Source organism: Stenella coeruleoalba (genome assembly GCF_951394435.1).
Source record: "Stenella coeruleoalba genome assembly, chromosome: X".
NCBI lineage: Eukaryota > Metazoa > Chordata > Mammalia > Artiodactyla > Delphinidae > Stenella > Stenella coeruleoalba.
This window is the reverse complement of record NC_137152.1, coordinates 37,017,871-37,035,279: the sequence shown is the minus strand read 5'-3', so window position 1 is coordinate 37,035,279 and position 17,409 is coordinate 37,017,871. Positions and strand designations below refer to the sequence as shown.

At 40.0% G+C, this 17,409-nt stretch overlaps 1 protein-coding gene across 2 annotated transcripts in view; it reads right to left on the bottom strand.

The window, feature by feature from the left end:
- Nucleotides 1–744: 744 nt before the first annotated feature.
- Nucleotides 745–17,409, bottom strand: part of USP11 (ubiquitin specific peptidase 11) — a 52,228-nt gene continuing 35,563 nt past the window's right edge. Inside the window, exon 22 of one of the 2 annotated variants that reach the window (XM_079911585.1) lies at nucleotides 745–1,482. The gene's annotated coding sequence lies outside the window, so the exon portion shown is untranslated. Of the gene's footprint in view, nucleotides 1,483–15,528; nucleotides 15,862–17,409 lie in introns of those variants that run through there. The other variant, XM_079911586.1, reaches the window with a different exon arrangement.

Sequence of the window (17,409 nt, the reverse complement as noted above, 5' to 3'; positions counted from 1 at the left end):
ACCTGGAACCTCGCACCTTACACAAAATTAACTCGAAATGGATCACGGACTTAAATGTAAAACATAAAACTTTAAAACTTTTAAAAGAAAACATAGGAGAAAATCTTCAGGACATCAGCCTAGACAAAGAGTTCTTATACATGACACAAAAACAATCCATAAAAGGGAAATGTAACTAACTGGGTTTCATTAAAATTAAAAATTTTCACCTTGGGAGGGACTCTGTTAAGAGAATGAAAACACAAGCTACATACTGGGAGAAAATAATTGCAAGATGTATATCTGACAAAGGACTTGTATCTAAAATATGTAAAGAACACTCAAAACTCAACAGTGAAAACCAAAAAAATCCAATTAGAAAATGGGCAGAAGGCATGAAGAGACATTTTACCAAAGAGGATATACAGATGGCAAATAATGTTGTTGGACATCATTAACCATCAGGGAAATGAAAATGAAAACCACAGTGACATATACCTACGCAACTATCAAAATGGCTAAAATAAAAAATAGTTACAAAACTAAACACTGGAGAGGATGCAGAGATCACCTACACATTGCTGGAGAGAATTTCAAATGGTACAGCTACTTTGGAAAATAATTTGAGTTTGGCAGTTTCTTATAAAACTAAACATGTGGGCTTCCCTGGTGGCGCAGTGGTTTAGAATCCACCTGCCAATGCAGGGGACATGGGTTCGATCCCTGGGCCAGGAAGATCCCAAATGCCATGGAGCAACTAACCCCATGCGCCACAACTACTGAGCCTGCGCTCTAGAGCCTGAGAGCCACAACTACTGAGCCTGCGTGTCACAACTACTGAAGCCCACACGCCTAAAACCCATGCTCCACAACAAGAGAAGCCACCACAATGAGAAGCCCATGCACCACAATGAAGAGTAGCCCCCGCTCGCTGCAACTAGAGAAAGCCCGAGCACAGCAGCAAGGACCCAATGCAGCCAAAGATAAATAAATAAATTTATTTTAAAAAATTTAAGAAATAAAACTAAACCTGCAACTACTATATGACCCAGGATTGCATTCCTGGGCATTTATCCCAGAGAAATGAAAACTTATGTTCACTCCAAAACCTGTATATGAAATGGTCTTAACAGCTTTATTCATAATATCTAAAACTGGAATTATCCAAGATATCCTTCAGTGAATGAATGGTTAAACAAACGGTGGTAACATCCATATGATGGAATATACTTAGCAATTAAAAGGAATAAACTGGGACTTCCTTGGTGGTCCAGTGGGTAAGACTACATGCTCCCAATGCTGGGGGCCCAGTTCCATCCCTGGTCTGGGAAATAGATCCCGCATGCATACTGCAACTAAGTGTTCACATGCCGCAACTGAGAAGTCTTCATGCCGCAACTGAGAAGTCCTCATTCCACAACTGAGAAGTCTGCATGCCACAGCTAAGAAGTCCAAATGCCACAACTAAAGATCCCGCATGCTGCAACTAAGACCTGGTGCAACCTAAATAAATAAATAAATAAATATTATAAAATAAATAAATAAAAGGAATAAACTATTGACACACGGAACAACTTAGTTGGATCTCAAAGGAATTGTAATGAGGGAAAAAAGCCAATCTCAAAAGGTTTAATATTGTTTGGTTCTATTTATGTAACATTCTTGCAATAACACAATTATAGAAATGGAGAAAAGATTAGTGGTTGCCAAGGGGACAGGGAGGTGGGTGGGGGACTATAAAGGCACAGCACAGGGCTCTTTGTGCTGATGGAACTGTTCTGTGTCTGTGTAGTGGTTACATGAATCTACACATGTGATAGAACTGCACAGCACTACACACACACACACACACACACACACACACACACACACACACGGCATGTAAAGCTTATGAAATATGAATGTCAGTGGATTGTACCAATGTCAATTTCCTCATTTTGATATTGTACTATAGTTATGGGAAAGCTGGGTAAAAGATACATGCAACCCCTTTGTACTTTTTTTTGTGTGCAGGAACCCCTTTGTACTTCTTTTTGTGCAAGGTCATGTGAATTCATTATTATTTCAGAATTAAAAGTTAAAAGAAAACCTGTGCGTGGAGAGGGGAACTGTACTCAATGGACAGAGTTGCAGGCTGTGGAGCTTGCCCTGGACTCATGGACAGTAGCCTGGCATCAAGGCCACTGGATGACCAGCCTCCATGGGAACAAACATTATGGCAGCAGATCACACAAGACCCACAGCTCTGTTTGTGACCCATGTGGTGGATGCCTATGGAATGGGACCCTTTCGGGATTTGCAGCAATGGATCAACAAGCTGGTTAGCCCCACACTGCCCAGGTAAGGACCATGGGTGCCTGGACACAGTGCTGCACAGGGTACAGTAACTCTGCTATAGTTCAGGACTGGGCCCCAGAGCAAGACCTGGTGATTTCAGCACACAGTGCCAAAGAAGTCTGGCCAATGTGCTGAGACTGCCAGTTACACAGTTGGGTGGCAAGGAGAGCTTCAGGGCACTGGACCTGGCCCATCTTGACAATAGACCCTCCAGGCCCCTTCCCTCCTGCCGCATGAGGTTGGCTGGGCACCAACTGCAGTAGGCACGTTTTTAGGGCATGGCACTGCTACCCCTGTCTGTACAGCAGGAGGGGACATGCTATCCAAGGACTCCTAGATGGGTGGTGCTACATTTTGGATTCCGCAAATACACCCGGTCACCACCAAATGGTGCCACCTTTTAGCAAACATCACTGGGTAGGGGGCCATACACTGAACATTTCAGGGGTGAATGCCATTAAAAAATAAAATGGACTTATGAAAGAAAAAACTAAAAATAAAAGATAAGTGGTAGGGGCTTCCCTGGTGGCACAGTGGTTGAAAATCTGCCTGCTAATGCAGGGGACATGGGTTCGAGCCCTGGTCTGGGAAGATCCCACATGCCATGGAGCAACTAGGCCTGTGAGCCACAACTACTGAGCCTGCACATCTGGAGCCTGTGCTCTGCAATAAGAGAGGCTGTGATAGTGAGAAACCCACGCACCGCGATGAAGAGTGGCCCCCGCTTGCCACAACTAGAGAAAGCCCTTGCACAGAAACGAAGACCCAACACAGCCAAAAATAAATAAATAAACAAATGTGGGGTTTTAAAAAAAAAAAAGATAAGTGGTATTTACAGTAGCCAGGACATGGAAGCAAGCTAAATGCCCATCGACGAAGGAATGGATAAAGAAAATGCGGTACATATACATACAGAGTGAAGTCAGAAAGAGAGAAACAAATACTGTATGCTAACACATATACATGGAATCTAAAAGAGAAAATGGTTCTGATGAACCTAAGGGCAGGACAGGAATAAACATGCAGATGTAGAGAATGGACTTGAGGACATGGGGAGGGGGAAGGGTAAGCTGGGACGAAGTGAGAGAGTGGCATGGACATATATACACTACCAAATGTAAAATAGATAGCTAGTGGGAAGCAGCCACATAGCACAGGGAGATCAGCTCAGTGCTTTGTGACCACCTAGAGGGGTGGGATATGGAGGGTGGGAGGGAGAGGCAAGAGGGAGGAGACATGGGGATATAGGTATATGTATAGCTGATTCACTTTGTTATAAAGCAGAAACTAACAGACCATTGTAAAGCAATTATACTCCAATAAAGATGTTAAAAAATATATATTGAGAAAATGACTATCATACCCATAGTAATCTACAGATTCAATGCAATCTCTATCAAACTACAAATGGAATTTTTCAAAGAACTAGAACAGAAAATTTTACAATTTGTATGGAAACACAAAAAAACCCTAAATAGCCAAAGTAATTTTTAGAAAGAAAAACAGAGCTGGAGGAGTCAGGCTTGCTGACTTCAGACTATACTACAAAGCTACAGTAATCAAGACAGTATGGTATTGGCACAAAAACAGAAATATAGACGAATGGAACAGGATAGAAAACCCAGAGATAAACCCACACACCTATGGTCACCTAATCTATGACAAAGGAGGTAGGAATACACAATGAAGAAAAGACAGCCTCTTCAATAAGTGGTGCTGGGAAAACTGGACAGCTACATGTAAAACAATGAAATTAGAAAACTCCCTAACACCTTACACAAAAATAAACTCAAAATGGATTAAAGACCTGAATGTAAGGCCAGACACTGTAAAACTCTTAGAGGAAAACATAGGCAGAACACAGCTTGATGTAAAATGCAGCAAGGTCTTTTTTGACCCACTGCCTAGAGTAATGAAAATAAAAACAAAAATAAACAAATGGGACCTAATCAAACTTAAAAGCTTTTGCCCAGCAAAGGAAACCATAAATAGGACAAAAGGACAGCCCTCAGAATGGGAGAAAATATTCGCAAACAAAGCAACGTACAAAGGATTAATCTCCAAAATATACAAAACAGCTCATGCAGCTAAATACCAAAAAAACCAACAAACAACCCAATCAGAAAATGGGCAGAAGACCTAAACAGACATTTCTCCAAAGAAGACATACAGATGGTCAAAAAACACATGAAAAGGTGCTCAACATCACTAAGTATTAGAGATATGCAAATCAAAACTACAATGAAGTATCATCTCACACAAGTCAAAATGGCTATCATTAAAAAAATCTACAAACAATAATGCTGGAGAGGGTGTAGAGAAAAGGAAACCCTCTTGCCCTGTTGGTGGGAATGTAAATTGATACGGACACTATAGAGAACAGTCTGGAGGTTCCTTAAAAAACTAAAAAATAGAACTAACATATGACCCAGCAATCCCATTACTGGGCATATACCCAGAGAAAATCCATAATTTAAAAAATACATGCACCCCAATGTTAATTGCAGCACTATTTACAATAGCCAGGACATGGAAGCAACCTAAATGTCCATCAACAGAGGAATGGATAAAGATGTGGTACATATATACAATGGACTATTACTCAGCCATAAAAGGAGCAAATTGGGTCATCTGTAGAGATGTGGATGGACCTAGAGATTGTCATACAGAGTGAAGTAAGTCTGAAGGAGAAAAACAAATATCCTATATTAACACATATATGTGGAATTGAGAAAAATGGTATAGATGATCTTATTTGCAAAGCAGAAATAGAGACACAGATGTAGAGAACAAATGTATGGACACCAAGAGGGTAGGATGAACTGAGAGATTGGGATTGACAATATATACACTACTGATACTATGTATAAAATAGGTAACTAATGAGAACCTACTGTATAGCTCAGGGAACCCTACTCAATGCTCTGTGGTGACCTAAATGGGAAGGAAATCCAAAAGAGAGGGGATATATGTATACATATAGCTGATTCACTTTGCTGTACAGTAGAAACTAACACAACATTGTAAAGCAACTATACTCCAAAAAAAAGTAATTAAAAAAAATAAAAAGGACTTACCTGGTGGCATGGTGGTTAAGAATCCGCCTGCCGATGCAGGGAACATGGGTTCGAGCCCTGGTCCGGGAAGATCCCACAGGCCGTGGAGCAACTGAGCCCATGCGCCATGACTACTGAGCCTGCTCTCTAGAGCCCGCGAGCCACAACTGCTGAGCCCACATGCCACAACTACTGATACCCGTATGCCTGTGCTCCACAAGAAGAGAAGCCAGTGCAATAAGAAGCCCATGCACCGCAACAAAGAGTAGCCCCCGACTAGCCACAACTAGAGAAAGCCCGAGTGCAGCAACAAAGACCCAAAACAGCCAAATAAATAAAATTATATTAAAAAATTTTTTTTAAATAAATAAATAAAATGGCACGATTTGAGCATCAAAAAAATCACAATGCTACAAATAATCAGTACTGGAGAGGGTGTGGATAAAAGGGAACCCTCCTATACAGTTGGTGGGAATGTAAATTGGTGCCACTATGGAAAACAGTACAGAGGTTTCTTAAAAAACTAAAAATATAACTACCCTATGATCCAGCAATCCCACTCCTGGGTATATATCTGGAAAAGATGAAAATTCTAATTCAAAAAACTTATGAACCCCAATGCTTACATCAGCACTATTTACAATAGCCAAGACATGGAAGCAACCCAAGTGCCCATCAACAGACTATTGGCTTAAGAGATGTGGTATTTATATACAATGGAATACTACTCAGGCTCAGAAAATGAAATACTGCAACAGCAACATGGATGGACCTAGAGAATATCATACTAAGTGAAGAAAGTCAGACAGAGAAAGACAAATATCATATGATATCACTTGTAGGTGGAATCTAAAAAATAATACAAATGAATCTATTTACAAAACAGAAACATGGCTTCCCTGTTTCTGACTACTGAGCCTGTGCTCTAGAGCCCGCGAACCACAACTACTGAAGCCTGCTCGCCTAGAGCCCGTGCTCCACAACAAGAGAAGCCACCGCAATGAGAAGCCCGTACATCGCAACAAAGAGTAGCCCCCGCTCGCCTCAAGTAGAGAAAGCCCGCACTCAGCAACAAAGATCCAATGCAGCCAAAAATAAATAAATTAAAAAAAAACAGAAACAGACTCACAGACATAGAAAACAAACTTATAATTACCACAGGGGAAAGAGGGGGGGGAAGAGGGATAAATTAGGAGTATGGGACTAATAGATACACACTACTATATATAAAATAGATAAGTAACAAGGATTTACTGTATAGCACAGAGAACTATATTCAATATCTTGTAATAACCTATAATGGAAAATAATCTGAAAAAACTGTAACTGAGTCACTTTGCTGTACATGAAACTAACACAATATTGTAAACCATCTACAGTAAAAAACATTTTTTAATCACAATGGATACACATTAAATACATAAAAATCCATGAATTCCTAATGATATTAAACAATGAAGGTCTCTAGGAAACCAATTCTCAGAAAATTAATAAATGATAAAAAAGTATCCTTTTGTTTTTTAACATTAACTCTTTTTTAAACTGAATTATAGTTAATTTACAATATTGTGTTAGTTTCAAGTGTATGGCAAAGCGATTCATTTACACACACATATGTGAAAGTGTATATATATATATTATATACATAATTTTTCAGATTCTTTTCCATTATAGGTTTTTATAAGATATTGGGTATGGTTCCCTGTGCTATAGAGTAGGTCCTTGTTGTTTACCTATTTTATATATAGTAGTATGCATACATTAATCCCAAACTCCTAATTTATCTCTCCCTCCCCCCAACCCTGCTATCCCCTTTGGTAACCATAAGTTTGTTTTCTATGTCTGTGAGTCTATTTCTGTTTGTAAATCCTGACTTTCTTTTCATGAAACATATTTCAGGGTGAAAATAGTAGCTGGTAAGGAAAAGGTCTCCTTTATAAAATAATCCCAGCTAACGAATGCAGAATGATTGCTAGAATTAGACCACTACTTTCCAACCACTACTGAAATAATGAATTTAGACAATTATCTTCAGTGGCTGCTAAAATCAACAGGAGAAAGGCTAGTAGGAAATGCCACAATGGAGGGATCAGGCTGAGATCACCTGCAAACACAAATCAATCCCAGCATCAGTTAAAAAGATAAAATCACACATGATGAAATGCAAAAGAAAGTGCATAACACTGCATGAAATGATTCTTTCCCTTAAAAAATAATTAAACTGAATCTACTCAAGCCTCTAGCTCTAAATGCCAGTGAACAGGAAACATGGGGAGGGGAAAACACAATAAAAAACACCTTAAAGAAGCAATCATCAGGACTTGCCTGGTGGCGCAGTGGTTGAGAGTCCACCTGCCAACGCAGGGGACACAGGTTCGAGCCCTGGTCCAGGAAGATCTCACATGCAGCGAAGCAACTAAGCCCGTGTGCCACAACTACTGAGCCTGCGCTCTAGAGCCCGTGAGCCACAACTACTGAAGCCCGCAAACCTAGAGCCCGTGCTCTGCAACTAGAGAAGCCACCGCAATGAGAAGCCCATGCACCACAACAAAGAGCAGCCCCCGCTCGCCGCAACTGGAGAAAGCCCACCCACAGCAACGAAAGCCCAACACAGACAAAATAAATAAACAATAAAATAAAAGATATTAAAAAATATACCAAAAAGAAGCAATCATCTAAATTCATTTGTCAATCAGACAAATGATTTAGTTTCTCCAATAAATCAATGGTATTTAAAATTGGGGGGGAGGGGTGTATAGAGGATTTACAGGAAGGGAGATTCAAGAGAAAAATATCCAGTAGCAATAAATGACCTTTGGATATAGATTTAACAAAGCTACTGTAAATAGACATTTTAAAGACAATCATGGAAATTTGAATATGGACTGAGTATTAGATAATATAAAGAAGTATTATTAATCTTATTAAGTAAATATAATGGCCTAGTGGTTCCTTATATAATGTACCTATGAGTTAGGGATACAGAATGAGGTATTTATCTGTGTAATGCCAGGATGGCTGGGATTGCTTGAATATGCCCCAGTGAAAAATGTGGGTGAGGAGAAAAGATCAAACAAAACTGGCAAAATGGTATTAATTGTTGAAGCTTATGAATAGAGCCATGCACGGGTTTTTTTTGTGTGTGTGTGTTTTTATTATCTTCTACTTTAAATCTATTTGAAAATTTCAATAATAAAAGAAAAAAGACAGAAGCCAACGTGAAAGAGTTCCAACTGGCTCCTTCTAAACTGAACAGTTTGAGCAATAGAAGAAATAATGACTGCAATGAATTGAAAAGCACTGAATATATAACAAGTTCAATAAAATATAGAAAATGACAACAGTAAAGTCTTAAGAAATATAAAAGCACCTTAGGACACTGCATTGCCACTCCTGACCCTCTCTCGTGCTCTCCAACTGCCAGCAATGGTGGGTATGGACCCCACGCTCCAGTGCCATGCATTTTCAGGGCTAGTTGATTCGGCAGCCATGTGACTGACAGGGTCTTGGTGCTCTGGCCGGGTGTCAGGCCTAAACCTCTGAGGTGGGAGAGCCAAGTTCAGGACATTGGACCACCAGAGACCTCCCTACCCCACATAATATCAATTGTTGAGAGCAGAGATCTCCATCTCAACGCTAAGACCTAGCTCCACTCAATGACCAGCAAGCTCCAGTGCTGGACACTCCACGCCAAACAACTAACAAGACAGGAACACAACCCCACCCATTAGCAGAGAGTCTACTTAAAATCATAATAAGTTCACAGACAGCCCAAAACACACCACAGTATGTGGCCCTGCCCGCCAGAAAGATAAGATCCAGCCTCATCCATCAGAACACAGGCACCAGTCTCCTCCACCAGGAAGCTTACACAACCCACTAAAGCAGCCTTACCTACTGGGGGCAGACACCAAAAACAATGGGAGATACAAATCAGCAGCCTGCAAAAAGGAGACCCCAAACACAGTAAGTTAAGCAAAATGAGAAGACAGAGAAATACACAGCAGATGAAGGAGCAAGGTAAAAACTCACCAGACCTAACAAATGAAGAGAAAATAGGCAGTCTACCTGGAAAGGAATTCAGAGTAATGATAGTAAAGATGATCCAAAATCTTGGAAATAGAATGGAGAAAATACAAGAAATGTTTAACAAAGGCCTAAAAGAACTAAAGAGCAAACAAACAATGATGAACAATACAATAAATGAAATTAAAAATAATCTAGAAGGAATCAATAGCAGAATAACTGAGGCAGAAGAATGGATAAGTGACCTGGAAGATAAAATAATGGAAATAAACTACTGCAGAGCAGAATAAAGAAAAAAGAATGAAAAGAATTGAGGACAGTCTCAGAGACCTTTGGGACAACATTAAACACACCAACATTCGAATTATAGGGGTCCCAGAAGAAGAGAAAAAGAAAGGGACTGAGAAAATATTTGAAGAGATTACAGTTGAAAACGTCCCTAATATGGGAAAGGAAATAGTCAATCAAGCCCAGGAAATACAGAGAGTCCCATACAGGATAAATCCAAGGAGAAACATGCTGACACATACTAATCAAACTATCAAAAATTAATACAAAGAAAAAATATTAAAAGCAGCAAGGGAAAAGTAACAAATAACATACAAGGGAATCCCCATGAGGTTAACAGCTGATCTTTCAGCAGAAACTGTGCAAGCCAGAAGGGAGTGGCAGGACATATTTAAAGTGATGAAAGGGAAAAACCTACAACCAAGATTACTCTACCCAGCAAGGATCTCATTCAGATTCAATGGAGAAATTAAAACCTTTACAGACAAGCAAAAGCTAAGAGAATTCGGCATCACCAAACCAGCTTTACAACAAATGCTAAAGGAACTTCTCTAGCCAGGAAACACAAGAGAAGGAAAAGACCTACAATAACAAACCCAAAACAGTTAAGAAAATGGTAATAGGAACATACATATCGATAATTACCTTAAAGGTAAATGGATTAAATGCTCCAACCAGAAGACATAGACTGGCTGAACGGATACAAAAACAAGACCCGTATATATGCTGTCTACAAGAGACCCACTTCAAACCTAGAGACACATACAGACTGAAAGATATTCCATGCAAATGGAAACCAAAAGAAAGCTGAAGTAGCAATTCTCATATCAGACAAAATAGACTTTAAAATAAAGACTATTAGAAGAGACAAAGAAGGACACTACATAATGATCAAGGGATCGATCCAAGAAGAAGATATAATAATTGTAAATATTTATGCACCCAACATAGGAGCACCTCAATACATAAGGCAAATGCTAACAGCCATAAAAGGGAAACTCAACAGTAACACATTCATAGTAGGGGACTTTAACACCCCACTTTCATCAATGGACAGATCATCCAAAATGAAAATAAATAAGGAAACACAAGCTTTAAATGATACATTAAACAATATAGACTTAATTGATATTTATAGGACATTCCATCCAAAAACAACAGAATACACATTTTTCTCAAGTGCTCATGGAACATTCTCCAGGGGACATCATATCTTGGGTCACAAATCAAGTCTTGTTAAATATAAGTAAATTGAAATTGTATCAAGTATCTTTTCCAACCACAACACTATGAGACTAGATATCAATTACAGGAAAAGATCTGTAAAAAATACAAACACATGGAGGCTAAACAATACATTACTTAATAACGAAGTGATCACTGAAGAAATCAAAGAGGAAATCAAAAAATACCTAGAAACAAATGATAATGGAGACACGATGACCCAAAACCTATGGGATGCAGAAAAAGCAGTTCTAAGAGGGAAGTTTATAGCAATACAAGCCCACCTCAAGAAACAAGAAAGATCTCAAATAAACAACCTAACCTTCCACCTAAAGCAATTAGAGGACGAAGAACCAAAAAAAAAAAAAACCAAAGTTAGCAGAAGGAAAAAAATTATGAAGATCAGACCAGAAATAAATGAAAAAGAAATGAAGGAAACAATAGCTAAGATCAATAAAACTGAAAGCTGGTTCTTTGAGAAGATAAACAAAATTGATAAACCATTAGCCAAACTCATCAAGAAAAAAAGGGAGAAGACTCAAATCAACAAAATTAGAAATGAAAATGGAGAAGTAAAAACTGACACTGCAGAAATACAAAGGATCATGAGAGATTACTACAAGCAACTTATGCCAATAAAATGGACAACCTGGAAGAAATGGACAAATTCTTAGAAATGTACAACCTGCCGAGACTGAATCAGGAAGAAATAGAAAATAAGAACAGACCAATCACAAGCAATGAAATTGAAACTGTGATTAAAAATCTTCAAAGAAACAAAAGCCCAGGACCAGATGGCTTCACAGGCGAATTCTATCAAACATTTAGAGAAGAGCTAACACCTATCCTTCTCAAACTCTTCCAAAATATAGCAGAGAGAGAAACACTCCCAAACTCCTTCTACCAGGCCAACATCCCTCTGATACCAAAACCAGACAAAGATGTCACAACAAAAGAAAACTACCGGCCAATATCACTGATGAACATAGATGCAAAAATCCTCAACAAAATACTAGCAAACAGAATCCAACAGCCCATTAAAAGGATCATACACCATGATCAAGTGGGGTTTATCCCAGGCATGCAAGGAGTCTTCAATATACACATATCAATCAATGTGATACACCATATTAACAAATTGAAGGATAAAAACAATATGATAATCTCAATAGATGCAGAAAAAGCTTTTGACAAGATTCAACACCCATTTATGATAAAAACTCTCTAGAAAGTAGGCATAGAGGGAACCTAACCTCAACCTAATAAAGGCCTTATATGAAAAACCCACAGCCAACACCATTCTCAATGATGAAAATCTGAAACCATTTCCTCTAAGATCAGGAACAAGACAAGGTTACCCACTCTCACCACTATTATTCAACATACTTTTGGAAGTTTTAGCCACAGCAATCAGAGAAGAAAAAGAAATAAAAGGAATCCAAACTGGAAAAGAAGAAGTAAAACTGTCACTGTTTGCTGATGACACGATACTATACATAGAGAATCCTAAAGACTCTACCAGAAAACTACTAGAGCTAATCAATGAATTTGGTAAAGTAGCAGGATACAAAATTAATGCACAGAAATCACTTGCATTCCTATACACTAATGATGAAAAATCTGAAAGAGAAATTAAGGAAACACTTCCAATTACCACTGCAACAAAAAGAATAAAATACCTAGGAATAAACCTACCTAAGGAGACAAAAGACCTGTATGCAGAAAACTATAAGACACTGATGAAAGAAATTAAAGACGATACAAACAGATAGAGAGATATACCATGTTCTTGGATTGGAAGAATCAGCATTGTGAAAATGACTCTACTACCCAAAGCAATCTACAGATTCAATGCAATCCCTATCAAACTACCACTGGCATTTTTCACAGAACTAGAACAAAAAATTTCACAATTTGTATGGAAACACAAAAGATCCCGAATAACCAAAGCAGTCTTGAGAAAAGAAAACGGAGCTGGAGGAATCAGGCTCCTTCACTTCAGACTATACTGCAAAGCTACAGTAATCAAGACAATACGGTACTGGCACAAAAACAGAAATATAGATCAATGGAACAGGATAGAAACCCAGAGATAAACCCACACACCTATGGTCACCTTATCTTTGATAAAGGAGGCAAGAATATACCATGGAAAAAAGACAGCCTCTTCGATAAGTGGTGCTCGGAAAACTGGATAGCTACATGTGAAAGAATGAAATTAGAATACTCCCTAACACTGTATACAAAAATAAACTCAAAATGGATTAAAGACCTAAATGTAAGGCCAGACACTGTAAAACTCTTAGAGGAAAACATAGGCAGAACACTCTATGACATAAATCACAGCAAGGTCCTTTCTGGCCCACCTCCTAGAAAAATGGAAATAAAAACAAAAATATACAAATGGGACCTAATGAAACTTAAAAGTTTTTGCACAGCAAAGGAAACCATAAACAAGACCCAAAGATAACCCTCAGAATGGGAGAAAATATTTGCAAACGAAGCAACTGACAAAGGATTAATCTCCAAAATATATAAGCAGCCCATGAAGCTCAATACCAGAAAAACAAACAACCCAATCCAGAAATGGGTGGAAGACTTAAATAGACATTTCTCCAAAGAAGATATAAAGATTGCCAACAAACACATGAAAGGATGCTCAACATCACTAATCATTAGAGATATGCAAATCAAAACTACAACGAGGTATCACCTCACACTGGTCAGAATGGCCATCATCAAAAATCTACAAACAATAAATGCTGGAGAGGGTGTGGAGAAAGGGGAACTCTCTTGCACTGTTGGTGGGAATGCAAATTGATACAGCCACTAGGGAGAACAGTATGGAGGTTCCTTAAAAAACTAAAAATAGGACTACCATAAAACCCAGCAATCCCACTACAGGGCATAGAGACTTAGAAAACCATAATTCAAAAAGAGTCATGTACCACAATATTCATTGCAGCACTCTTTACAATAGCCAGGACATGGAAGCAACCTAAGTGTCCATCATCAGATGAAAGGATAAAGAAGATGTGGCACATATATACAATGGAGTATTACTCAGCCATAAAAAGAAATTGAGTTATTTGTAGTGAGGTGGATGGACCTAGAGTTTGTCATACAGAGTGAAGTAAGTCAGAAAAAGAAGAACAAATAGCGTATGCTAACACATGTATATGGAATCTAAAAAAAAAAAAATTGTTCTCATGAACCTAGGGGCAGGACAGGAATAAAGATGTAGAGGTAGAGAATGGACTTGAGGATCTGGGGGTGGGAAGGATAAGCTGGGACGAAGTGAGAGAGTAGCATTGAGTTATATACACTACCAAATGTAAAACAGATAGCTAGTGGGAAGCAGCCACATCGCACAGGGAGATCAGCTCGGTGCTTTGTGACCACCTAGAGGGGTGGGATAAGGAGGGTGGGAGGGAAGTGCAAGAGGGAGGAGATATGATGATATATGTATATGTATAACTGATTCACTTTGTTATATAGCAGAAATTAACACAACATTGTAAAGCAGTTATACTCCAATAAAGATGTTTAAAAAGAGTGAAAATATAAATAAAATAAAATAAATGAGTCTAAATAAAAAGACTCATTTAATTTTAAAAAATGTGGTACATATATACAATAGAATATTACTCAGCCATAAAAAAGAACGAAATAATGCCATTTGCAGCAACATGGATAGACTTAGAGACTGTCATACTGAGTGAAGTAAGTCAGACAAAGACAAATATCATACGATATCGCTTATATGTGGAATCTTAAAAAGTGATACAAATGAACCTATTTACAAAACAGAAATACAGTCACAGATGTAGAAAAGAAACTTATGGTTACCAAAGGGGAAGGCAGGGGTAGAGATAAATTGGGAGATTGAGATTGACATATACACACTACTATATATAAAACAGATAACGAATAAGAACCTACTGTATAGTGCAGGGAACTCTACTTAATACTCTGTAATGACCTATACGGGAATAGAATCTAATAAAGCGTGGATAGGGACTTCCCTGGTGGTCCAGTGGTTAAGAATCCACCTCCCAGTGCAGGGGACGTGAGTTCGATCCCTGGTCAGGGAACTAAGATCCCACATGCCGTGGGTCAACTAAGCCCATGTGCCACAACTACTGAGCCTGTGCACCACAATAGAGAGCCTGTGTGCCACAACTACTGAGACCGCCTGCTCTGGAGCCCACGTGCCACAACTAGAGAGAAGTCCGCGTGCTGCAACGAAGAGCCCACACACCTCAGTGAAAGATCCCGTGGGCTGAAAATAAGACCTGACGCAGCCAAAAAAAAAAAAAAAAAAAGAGTGGATATATGTATATGTATAACTGATTCACTTTGCTGTACAGCAGAAACTAATACAACACTGTAAATCAACTCTACTCCAATAAAAATTAATTTAAAAAAAGATAAATGGGCCAGCAGGGCTCAGTTTCCAGTGGCGCATACATTTAAAACAGGCAGTATTGGGAACTTCCTGACTGTCCAGTGGTTAGGACTCCCTGCTTCCACTGCAGGGACCAGTTCCCCTGGTCAGGGAACTAAGATCCTGCAAGCCGTGCTGCGTGGCAAAAAATTTTTTTAAAAACCCAAAAAACAGGCAGTATGAGCTCTAGATGTAGCAATTCTCCACAAGAGAACTTCCCATTTGGAGAAAATGTTTTAATTATGAAGTTCGGGGGAAGGGAAAGGGGCCCAGACTGACTGTAAGAGACCCAAACCACCCAAGTAGTCCTTTTCACTCTGCCTGTTCCCTTCCACACCGACCTGCAGGAAGCCGGGACTTGGCAAGTGGCCCAGAAGAGATGGGAGGTTGGAGCCACTAACTTGGTGTTTCTCTTCACTCCGGGTTAATGATGATCATAGGTATGAGGTGACAATTTCTAAGTTGGTCCTGGAGGGGTGCACACGTCTGGAGGCGGAAGATGATCTAGGAGGGCACAAGGTATACAAAGAAGGAAACCACTGGACCATCTTAGAATGAGCCTAGACCCACAGTGTGGGGAAGACATGGGGAGATTAGAAGATGTGGGCGCTTCTGAGACTGGGGGTACCCATCACGTGACCACAAAAGGAGAGTGACAACCTGGGCTGGTGGGAAAGGAACACCTTAGACCCAGGGGTTGGCATGGGTGCGGGGGACCATTAGGCTCTCTTGGCTCTTGCCTGCAGGACCCCTGACCTGTCCTATCATTTCAGAATGCTGTGGTAACCTTGTCCTAGACCCCAAGGCAACAAAATGCTGCTGCTGAGGTCGCTACAAATCTATTAGTAGAATCTAGCTCTCCCTGAGCAGGCTGTGGCAGGGGGCTGAGCTGGCTGATGTAGGAACTGTTTAATTAGTTGAGTTTCTACCGTAAGGGACATAAAACTGGTTTACCCCTGTCGTAATAAATGATACACTTCTGCTACAGTTTATGGTCCAGTAGGGTACCACTTCTGACATGGACATCAAGCCTATACTTGCCTGCCACACATGAACCAGTCTACACTCTCTAGCATGACTGGGGATGGACAATCCCATCACCCTGGACTTCCTGCTGGCCACTGAGTCAGGGTGTGTGCAGTTGCCAACACCTCTTGCTGCATCTGAATTAAATGACATATTTGGCTGGCTTGGCTCTGGATCAAGATCCTGGCTGCAGTCTGTCCTCCAGGCAGGTGTGATTATTCTACTGGGAGTCATAGCCACAGTCACTCTCATCTGATTTCACTCAAAATAAATAGAAAGGGTTTTTGTCCAAGCCCCAATCAGTACAATGACTGATGGGGCATCTGATGGGATGGTCTGTGCTTCTAAAAATAATTCTTAGGGACTTCCCTGGTGGTCCAATGGTTAAGATGCTGCACTTCCATTGCAAAGGGCGCAGGTTCCATACCTGGTCAGAGAACTAAGATCCCGCAGGCCACGCCACAGTGCAGCCAAAAAATATAAAAAATAAAATTAAAAGAATTCTTAGCTAGCTGGATCCATGAAAGGTCAGGCAGTGCAGGTGTAGGGGAATGGCTCTGCCGTGGCGGTGACCTTGCACATCTCCATGGAGCCCACATGGGCCAAGGTTTGGCTGAAGTCCGAAATGAGTCTTGGCAGAATGTCCTGGGATTTTCCCTGGGACATAACAAGACAAGCAGCCTGAGGAGGAGCCGCCAAGAGGCAATTTTCCATCCGCCTCCCTGGCTCTGGTGCAGCTGGAATTCCCACCTTGATCACACTTAGGGTACAGCTGCAGGCTTCTGTGTAAAGTCTACAAAATTGCTTGGCTGTGGTTTAAAGTTGGTTCTTCAATAACAGAGCGACCCACGGTCTAACATCTGGCCCTTCTGGTTCAGTGTCAAACTGTGGGACTAAGGACATGGGAGCTGACATCACGCTGGTCTTACTTTTGCTGTCTCTGTAAGGACTACACTGCCTGAGTGAGTTTGGTTTCACTGTTTCTTTTCCGGCTGAATCCGTGGACATGTGACAAGCCAGCTTAGC